This window comes from Lepus europaeus, chromosome 18 (genome assembly GCF_033115175.1).
Source record: "Lepus europaeus isolate LE1 chromosome 18, mLepTim1.pri, whole genome shotgun sequence".
NCBI classification, from domain to species: domain Eukaryota; kingdom Metazoa; phylum Chordata; class Mammalia; order Lagomorpha; family Leporidae; genus Lepus; species Lepus europaeus.
The window spans coordinates 71,546,185-71,556,218 of NC_084844.1; the positions used below are offsets into that span (position 1 = coordinate 71,546,185).

Genomic DNA, 10,034 nt, shown 5'->3' on the forward strand with positions numbered 1-10,034 from the left:
ATTTGGACCACTTTGGGGTGGTTTTTTTTTGCTTGTTTGTTTTTAGGATAACTTTGAATATGTAAATTGCTATAGATAGTATGGAGATTTTATTGTTAATTCTTCCAATCTACAAGTGTGGAAGGTTCTTCCATGTTTTGTGTCTTCTTTGATTTCTCGCTCTAATATATTGTAATTTTCATTGTAGAGAACTTTGACATCCTTGGTTAAATTTATTCCAAGGTATTGAAATATTTTGTAGCTATTGTGAATGATACTGATCTTACATGTTCTTTCTCTGCCATGGCATTTTTCTGTGTATACAAAGGGTATTGATATTTGTGTGTTGATTTCATATCCTGCAACTTTACCAAACTCTCTTAAGAGTTTCAGCAGTCTCTTTTTTTTAAGATTTATTTATTTACTTTAAAGTCAGAGTACACACAGAGAGAAGGAGAGGCAGAGAGAGAGAGAGAGAGGTCTTCCATCTGATAGTTCACTCCCCAGATGGCTGCAACAGCTGGAGCTGCACCAATCTGAAACCAGGAGCCAGGAGATTCTTTCAGATCTCCCACATGAGTGCAGGGGCCCAAGAACTTGGGTCATCTTCTGCTGCTTTCTCAGGCAATAGCAGAGACCTGGATCAGAAGTGGAGCAGATGGCACTAGAACCGGCACCCATATGGGATGCCAGCACTGCAGGCGGCAGCTTTACCTGCTATGCCACAGCACCAGCTGTTTCAGCAGTCTCTTAGTGACATCTTGTGGTTTCCCTTTATATATGAGAACATGTCATCTGTAAACAGGGATAATTCGACTTTCTCTCTTCCAATTTGTATCACATTGATTTCTTTTTCTCGCTTAATGGCTCTGACAAAAACATCTAGAATGCTGTTGAATAGCAATGGTGAGAGTGGGCATCCTTGTCTGGTTCCAGACCTTAGTAGAAATGCTTCTAGCTTTCCCTCACTGAATATGATCCTGGCTGTGAGTTAGTCATGTCCTGCATCACCATGGGTTTGGCAAGCTGCTTTTCAGTAAATTATTTATTTTTGGAAATGAACCAGTGTCAGTTGACAGATCCTCTGAGAAACCCAGCCAGGTGGGCTCAGCCAGCAACCCCTTCTCACCTCAGACTCAGAGGCTCGGTGGTGAGGAGTGGCCCTGATGAGTATTCAGGGAAGGTTGAGAGTCACTTGGGGGTAGGCACAGAAACATCAACATCTATCAGAAGATGCCCCATCCTCTTTCCTCACACTAATATTAGGCCCGTGTTTCCGTCCATCAGCATGGCTGCTACAGTCCCTATAGCCATGATGACATTTTGCTCCCCCTCCATCCTTGGAAGGGACCAGGCAGTGACCTCTCCCTCCAAGAACAGGAATAATAGAAAGATAAAATAAACATAGAGGAAATGCATGTTTCAAACAATAAGTATGGTAGTTAAATGTAGCACCATGTGACATTTGAAAAGTTTACAAAAGCACTTTTATAGAATTATAATCAATATATATCAGTTGGATACAATAACAAAATGGAGACCAGTAATTTTATTATTCTATTTTTTGCTCTGAAACAGACGTGAGGTGTAGACTCATTTATTTGATGGGTAGAATGTCTCTGAAAGAGTGGAGATTGAAGTGATATCACACACTGCATTTAAGGGTCAATACATGCATAACTGAACATCAAGGAAGTTTGTTTTCCACTACATTGATGTCTTACAAAAATAGATAAAAATGTTTGTAAATCATCAGATTAAAATTAGAACATCTTATCAACCCCATCACACCACACTCTTTGTCAACCTCCCATATTCACCATATCTGAATATAGGAAAATTATTTTTACCTAAAAGTATGCACACTATAAGATGATATTTTTATTTTCAATGTCTATTTTTATCTGATTTATTTCAGTTTGTCTGTTCTCAAATACATTTATTTTCCATCCATAATCAGATTTTTTGGCTCTACGATTTTAATTTTAATTTTCCATGCTATACCTTCAAATGTATTAATATCTGATTATCATTTTCATTATTTTTTTGGACTGGTAGAGTAATAGACAGTGAGAGAGAGACAGAGAGAAAGGTCTTCCTTCCTTTGGTTCACTCCCCAAATGGCTGCTACAGCCAGCGCTGTGCTGATCCAAAGCCAGGTGCCAGGTGCTTCCTCCTGGTCTCCCATGCGGGTGCAGGAACCCAAGCACTTGGGCCATCCTCCACTGCCCTCCCAGGCTCCAGCAGAGAGCTGGACTGCACGAAGGGCAGCCGGGAATAGAACCCAATGCCCACATGGGAATAGAACCCGATGCCCACATGGGATGCCGGCACCACAGGTGGAGGATTAACCAAGTGAGCCACGCCACAGGCCTGATTATCATTTTCAATTCATTTTTGCCTTTTTAATTTTATTTTTAAATAAAGACCAGTTAACAATTTTGATCATTTTGCTCTATTTTTTCATGTGTATCAACATGACATGTAAAATCTGTTAGCATGTCCTGATTACTGTAGTTCACAATACATGAACAAAAATATCTTTTGTGATGTATTCTCTTGAAAAAATAAGATGAAAGTGCAAGTCATTGAGATAACTTTTTTGAAATGCTCATTATAAAGAGGAAGCTTTAGCTGCAAAATCATTTTCCTTATTCCTTCCTGAAACACAGATAGTGTGTTGGTAATACAGCAGCTATTATGTATCGATGAGGTAAGAATATGGAGAAAATGACACATTGTCAGGATCATGTCACTGCTTACACTCTCAACTACCATATTAGCCCCAGATCATATAGTTTGGTGAGATTGTTACAAAGAAAATGATTTAGATAAGCCCATGAATTCAATTATCTGTTATACTCAATCAGGTTTATTCTTAGTAGAAATAATTTTTTTATTTTATTTAGTAAGCATCATTATTATCAATCACCCTCCTTATCTCTTACCCAGGTTGTAACTTATGGTACTTCAGTCTCCAACAAATGATGCATGAAGTTTCTCTGGTATTAAGGAAAAGACTTCCCAGTGTCTGATGCCCCTCACCTCAGCCCAATCCTAACATTACTTCAGGAGTATAACTTTGAGAAATATTTACCAAGTCATATAGATATCTTGCAGACTATAATTTTTAGTCTAAAATGATGTTTGTTCCTCTTCTCTGTTCTATTAGAAGATACTATTGATTATAATTCATCTAAACCAAAACAGCAGTGTCATTTTTACTTCAGTATAAATTTACTTTTGTTTTTTTTTCTTTTTCTACAATAAATGAAAGTGTAGAGAAAGCAATTTTAAAGACATTTCTTAAAATGTTCCCTTTAGATTAATGAATAGATGGCAGTCAGAAAGCTAGAGAAATTAAGAAAAGATATAATTAAACAAATACCTATGAGGGGGCATACTAACACTTGCCTGTTAATTATCCATGTTCAATTCCTGCTAGTAATGCCTGGCTCATTTTAACATTAATATTTATCCACAGAGTAATTGTTATCTTAGGGTGACTGTTGTAGCACTTTAGGTTAGCTGACACTTAGAATGCACACACCAATCCACCTTCCTGATAATTCACTTGTGAGGAAGCAGATATTGGGTCAACTAGATGGGTTCCTGCCACATACCTAGGAGACCTGGCTGGAGTTTCTGCCTCCTGGCTTTGGCTTGGCCCATCTGAAGCTATGAGGGTATTTGGGGAATGAAGCTGAAAAGAAGATTCATCCTCATTCTCATTCCCATTCTCATTCTCATTCTCATTCTCATTCTCATTCTCATTCTCACTCTCATTCTCATTCTCCTCCTTTCTCTCTTCTTCTTTTCAGCCTTCTCCTCCTCCTCTCCCCCCCCTCCTTCTCATCCTCCTCCTTCCCTCTCCTCTCCTCTCCTCTCCTCTCCTCTCCTCTCCTCTCCCCTTCTCTACCATTCTGCCTTTCCAAGAAATCATGGGATTGAGCTTCATTCAGATGTGGTGGAGTATGCCAGGGGAAAACAGGAGAGCTTCATCAAACTTAGTGATAGCTTTGATAAATTTGAGTTGTGTGATCCTGCGTTTGTGGTTGGTAATTGCCTCCAGAGAGCATCTGACATTTATCAGTATGATCAAATTCTTGTGTTGCTGAGGTCCAGAAAGACCATGAAAGCTACATGAAAATTTTACTGAACATGGGAGGCCTACTAGTCATTCCTGTAGAAGATCAGTTAACATAGATTATGCAAACTGAACAAAACACTTGGAAAAGTAAAAATACCCTTGCTGTTTCATTTGCTCCACTTGTGCAGGCAAGAAAGAATGATTACAGCAAACCTGATTCTGTGGGACTCCCCCCCCCCACCCTGTGCTCTGAGGAACCTGCGGGACTTGTCCTGTATTTACATTCACTGCACTTAGAAATTTCATAAATGATGAGACGCAGGCCAAAGGGATTCCCCAAAAGGCTCCACCCAAAATGAAAAGAGAATGAAACAGAATTAACACGTAGGTCTTTGGGGGTAATCAGCTTATTCCTCAGCCTCTAGACAGTGAGGATCACAAATAAGAGGAGGAGAAAGGCCACAGCAAAACCATGAAGCCAGAAGGGGCTCCTCAGAATTTACTGAGAAAATCATGAAGCTGCCCCTCCCTGAGTCTTTAAAAGATTACTTGACATATTTTAGAGACAAATAACAGATTAAGAAGAAAGAATGCCTACTGATAATTCCTGTAGTGTTGAATATGTAGCATTTTTTAGTTGAAAGAATTATTCCTTTCATCAGAGTGGTGGGGGAAAAGTATAACCTGTTTCCGTCAGTAACAGAAATGATGTATTCAGTCATTTAAAAGGATCCCTTTTATAAAATCTATTTTTCTTTAACTCTTGGGAAAATGCTGTTTTGTCTCAGAGTGATTTGAAAGTGGAATGCAACCAGTCAAGACATTGTGTCCTATAAATTGTTTTCTGACTCCTTACAGATTTATAGGGGTAAATGTTAGATATAATTTTATATAAGGTTTAAACCATTGTTAAGCATATAAATTTGATTTGAATTGCAGTTATTTTATGTCCTCTATGAAAGTCCCTTATAAAGAAATAAAATGCTTTGTAGACCTATTTACCTTTTTTAAAAAGATTTATTTATTTATTTAATTATTTATTTATTTATTTGAAATTCAGAGTTACACAGAGAGAGGAGAGGCAGAGAGAGAGAGAGAGAGAGAGAGAGAGAGAGAGAGGTCTTCCATCCGATGGTTCACTCCCCAATCGGTCGCATTGGCCAGAGCTGTGCTGATCCAAAACCAGGAGCCAGAAGCTTCTTCTGGGTTTCCCACATGGGTGCAGGGGCCCAAGATCTTGGGCCATCTTCTACTGCTTTCCCAGGCTGTAGCAGAGAGCTGGATCATAAGTGGAGCAGCCGGGTCTTGAACTGGCACCCATGTGGGGTGCTGGCACTTCAGCCCAGGGCATTAACCCACTGCACTACATCACTGGCCCTGACCTACTTACCTTACTTTTGTTGCAATCACTATTTCTGAGTTGCTGGAGACATATTCCAGGCAATATATGAGTGCAATAATAATGCAACATAATAAGTAATTTAGCTTTTAAATATAACACAAATTTCATGAAATTTTACAGTCCTGCAACTTTTACTTTTGAATAAGTTGACCAAAGACCTGTGAAGGGGTGGGAGGGGATATCTGCTTCTCTCAGAGAGATTTTTAATAGCACAGCAAGTGAATATTAGAAAGTATACATGAAGGACTTCTGAAAATTTACCTGCTAAAAAACTAGGAAGTGAACAACCCTGACAATGGTCACGCCATTTTAACTACCCCAGCACTATCTTAGGGAACTCTAGTAAAACAGTCCCTGGAAATTGGGCCGAAACCATGAGTCAAGGGCAGGCAGCTGTGGTTTGAGATAACGGCGCCAGATAAAGGCATGGGAAGCACCCAACTGCCCCTTATCTGTGGGTCCCGGCAGAAGGCAAAAGTATGCAAGGTATTTTCTGCATGCCCCCACCCCATTGTCTTATCCAAACCCTGTAACCACGCTTTTTTCTGCTTCTGTATCCCCGCTTCTGCTATCTCCCAGGTATATAAGCGCCCCCCAGACACTACTACGCACGCCTCTCTCCTGCCTCCCGTTGAGTTGGGTCTGGAGATGGCGTCCATGAGCGCTCCTGAAATAAAGCCGCCTCTTGCATTTGCATCGTCTGGTCTGAGGATTTTTGAGTCTGGGGTCGCAATCTAAAGGGCCCAGCGGAGATTAGGGTCCTTCATACATTTACTACAACTCTTAGTTTGTATGGACCCTTTACATTTTTAGTATTTAAATTTAATGAGATCATCTTGACTCTCTCAAGATTTCAAGGTCTATTAAGGATTGTTTTTTCTGTGGTTCACTGTATAAAGTATTTGGTTTAAGAGCTCCAGTGTTGTGTGTGACTCTTAGCATAGACAGTGAGTGAGCGAGTGAAATAAGCACGTGTGACTGTCACTTTCCTGGAAAGCTCTGAGTTTCAGGGCTACAGCAGGTGTGGGTAGCAGATGCACTTCAGTAAATGGGACTTCCAGTTTATCTGAATATTTATCTTTTACAAAAGGGGGGTGCGGAGCTTACAGCATTTGATTTGGATCTTTCTAGTATAAGAAATAATCACAGAACTTGTATGTAGACAACTTCCATTTTCAAAAGCCAGTTCAGAATCACAGTATAAACTTTGGGATCTACAACATGCTCATCTAACCACTCATTTTTAATGTGTTTTTTAGCAAAATTATAATGGTTTTATCTTTTTGCTTAATATCATGTACTTAATGTACTCATTATGTGAATTTTGTTATAGCTTATCAGTGATAAAACTGGCAGGAAATGTCATTATGACTTTGTTTCCCTAGGAAGGCATGTAAACAGTCATGCCTTGATAATAAAGTATACACTGTAACCTGCCACTTAATGTTAATATGGATTACATATTTTCAAAGGGAAAAATGTGACGGTATCCCCACCATCAGCATTATTATAATCATTATTCAGATTTGCTTAAGGAAATCCAAGCATTGCATAGTAAATAGATTTTTATTTCTCTAATAAGTTACAAATATTGATTAAAAAATCTCAGCTCTAACAAGTCTACACATCTGAAAACAGGCAGTTTAAATAATGCAAGTATGATATCGCTCCAGATAATTGAGGATGTTTTAGCAATGTGAAGGACAGTATCAGGGAAAGTACTGCTTCCAATGGCTGGGAGTAGGCTGGGGGGTACCACTGCATTTTACCTATATGATTGTTAAGCTGCTGCTAAGAAATGCTTCATCAGGTTTCTGTCTAGGAAACAGCTTCATATCGTTGTCATCTGTTGGAAATGGTCATTTGATTTGGAATCAAGTGCTTGTTTTAAAAGTGTAGCTGTGAACATGTTTTTATCTGGAAATCCTGGGGAGATTGGAAAGAAGGGACCCTCAAAGAAGGAGGTACCTTTCTCGGAAGGGAGGAGAGAACTTCCACTTTGATTATGGCCCTGTCAAAATAATGTCAGAGTTTGTGGACTCAAAAGGCTTTCCATAGCCATGGAAGCCCGTGACAAGAGCCTCGGGTGATCACTGACATCATAAATGAGAGTGTCAGTTGTTAAATCAAAACAGGAGTCACTGTGCATTTGCTCCCCATGTAGGACCTCTGTCTTTAATGAGTTGTGCTATGAGAATTAACAGTAAAACTTGTCTTCAGATGGTACTTTATATGTTGTGTGTGGGTGGCTGGGTGGGTGCAAACTGTTGAAATATTTACTTAGTATAGAGTTGATCTTCTGCATAAAACAATTAAAAATGTGTCTTAAGAATGGGATGGGAGAGGGAGTAGAAGGTGGGATGAGAGTGGAGGTGGAAGGGCCAATTTGAGGGAAAGAACTGCTATATTCCAAAAGCTGTACCTATGAAATTAAATTTATTAAATAAAAGCTTTATTAAAAAAAGAAGACGTCCAGTTTGAAAGGGAACTTTTGGAATGACAGAGGGAGGGCCTCTGTAAATAAACTTTTCCATAAATAAAAAGAAATCCTGGGGAGACTTAGCCATCTTTTCTCACCCTTCTCCCCCTAATTTTATTGGAGCTGGTGTCCAGATATGTAAAAGTACATGTTCTTAAATAATGGCTTTACTATTTAGGAGAGCGTTTTTGCTAGGCATAGATTTGAAGACTAACTTTTTCATAATGTCTTTCATTCTCTCATCCTTGTTAGAGTGTACAGATTTTTCATGATCATTGAATACTTTTTGTCATGGAAATGTATCTTTCATGTTTTTAAGTGCATTCATTTTACAGTTGTGATGTTATCATTGACTTTAAAGTAGCGGTAGAAATAAAAAATGAACAAATAATTTTTTAGAAATTTTATTTACTTTCCAAGTAGAGTTATAGACTGTGAGAGAGAGAGAGAGACAGACAGAGAGAGAGAGAGAGAGAGAGAGAGAGAGAGAGAAAGGTGTTCCTTCCATTGGTTCACTCCCCAAATGGCCGCTATGGCCGGCGCTGCACCGATCGGAAGCCAGGAGCCAGGTGCTTCCTCCTGGTCTCCCATGCGGGTGCAGGGGCCCAAGCACCTGGGCCATCCTCAACTGCCTTCCCGGGCCACAGCAGAGAGCTGGACTGGAGGAGGTGCAACCGGGACCAGAACCGGCACCTAAATGGGATGCTGGCGCCGCAGGCAGAGGATTAACCAAGTGAGCCATGGTGCCAGCCCCAAATGATCAAATAATTTTAAAAAGAACACCCAATATACCAGAAGGAAAAACTGCTGTTTTGTATTTTTGTGCAGGAATTGAATCTGAAAGCAGTTTGAAAAATGATTTGTTTACTTTTGTCTGGAATAAAATTGCTGTAACTTTCCCAGTGCATTTCTGAATTATTTTATAAGCCTGAGTGCTCTATCAATATAATTAAAACAACACAGGAAGTCAGGCACAACCCAGGTGATCCTTACCATCAAGGAGTAGAGGAAATGTTGATGGTGGCTTAGCTGCTGAGAGTTGGTTGGGCTTTATGAGCGGAATAGAGAGTAGATCATCAAAAATTGTGCATGTTGATGCTGTTATGCTCAAAGAAAATTGAGTTTACCCAAAATTTTGTTATTTGAGAAATTATTCTTTTTTACTTTATGCCCATAACACAAACACAGGTGAAAAAAAAAAAAAGGCCGCTAAATGTAGAGAACATTGTTGCATCAGTAACGCAAAGAATCAGCTGAGGTCAGTGAATGAACGTAGGCTTTACATTAACCCCAGCAATTCAACTTCCGGTCATAGCTAGCAATGCTCTGGAGTAGGTGCAGAGAAGCCATCCAAAAGGGTGTGGTGCCCTGGTGGTGACAGCACCGGGGTCATAACCTCTGACCTTGCTCTGACCAATCAACAAGCTTCCCTCCCCGTGACCCCGGCAGCACTCCCGGGCCGCCCTCCTGTCCACGTCAGGATCCTCCCTCAGCTGCCTACTGTGGGAGGCCGGCCTGGCCGCTCACCCTGGCCACAGTCATGGACGCTGTCTGAAGGCCACGTTGGCGCTGAATCCGGAGGTAAATCTGGGAGCGAGCTGTCGTGGTGGGGCGGGGGGCTGGAGGGTGGCGGGGCGCTGTAGGGACGGGGTGCCCTTCTTTGAAGAGGATGCCCTCCTGCTTGGCCAGCTGCCAGGCCTCCTCACGGGGCCCCTGCTCGCTCATGGCCAGCTTCAGCATCTCGTCGTCCATCACGCGTGGCTCTATGGAGTTGTGCAGCCGGCTCATGTTCCCTGCATGACAGGCACTGCTGAGGTCTCCCCTGTTTTTATTCAAGATTGATTTATTTGAGAGGCACAGTTACAGACCGAGAGAGAGGGAGAGAGATACAGAGAGAGAGAGATCAATCGATCAATCGATCCTTCTTCTACTGGTTCCCTTCCCAAATGGCCACAACAGCCAGCGCTGGGCCAGGCCAAAGCCAGCAGTCTGGACTCCATCCGGGTCTCCCACGTGGGTGGCAGGGGCCCAGGCGTGGGCGTGAGATTCGGCAGCCCTTAGGACACCGCTGGGGCACCCACATC

At 41.2% G+C, this 10,034-nt stretch overlaps 1 pseudogene; it reads left to right on the forward strand.

Annotated features, from left to right (window-relative positions):
• Positions 1 to 2,687: 2,687 nt before the first annotated feature.
• Positions 2,688 to 4,642, forward strand: LOC133746994 (protein-L-isoaspartate O-methyltransferase domain-containing protein 1-like; annotated as a pseudogene).
• The last annotated feature ends 5,392 nt before the right edge of the window (positions 4,643 to 10,034 follow it).